Here is a 733-nt window from a genome sequence, read left to right as displayed (position 1 = left end):
TTAACCTCTTTGTGGTTCGACCCCGGTCTTACTAGGTTATTTATTACTTTGATACTACTACACTTGGGAGAAGACAAATCACAACTTTCACTCAAAAATCAGGAGAAACATTTTACTAATGTTGGGATATGCAAGAAATCAAGGATGAAAAAGGCACAAAAAATGTTGATACAGATCTTTTATCAAAAGTGACAACAGATTCAATACTAGACATCACACTAATCGATGATTACTTTCCTGATGGATCTCTACTTTCTCTTAGCACAATGCGTTGGTTTGCTAAAAATATCAATTTTCTTGCTTCAAGATTTTTGCCAACTCACTCGAGTATTGAAGACAAAAAAAAAAATTTAGCAATGTATAAATTTTTTATTGACATGACCCTTATTTATTCAATTATTGTCCTAGTCAAATATTTTAAATATGCATTCCTAACAATGAGGTAAGTAATGTCATTAAATTTTTTTCACTCTAAGGTATGTGGGGATCATTTCTTGTCAAAAGAAAAGACTATAAAAATCTTACAAAGTGGATTTTACTGGCCCACCATATTGAAGGAATCACATGCATACCGCAAAACCTGTGAAAATTGTTAAAATGTGAGATTTATTTCAAAACATAGAGAGTCTTTAAATAAGCATCGTGCAATTCATGACTTATGAACCCATTTTCATAAAGAACATGCTTGGCATAGTTTTGAGAATTGGACTAAAAAAGATCTTGTTTGCCAGTT

This window comes from Populus euphratica, unplaced genomic scaffold, assembly GCF_000495115.2.
Source record: "Populus euphratica unplaced genomic scaffold, PopEup_1.0 scaffold349.1, whole genome shotgun sequence".
Taxonomy (NCBI): domain Eukaryota; kingdom Viridiplantae; phylum Streptophyta; class Magnoliopsida; order Malpighiales; family Salicaceae; genus Populus; species Populus euphratica.
Note: the sequence above shows the minus strand (reverse complement) of the source record.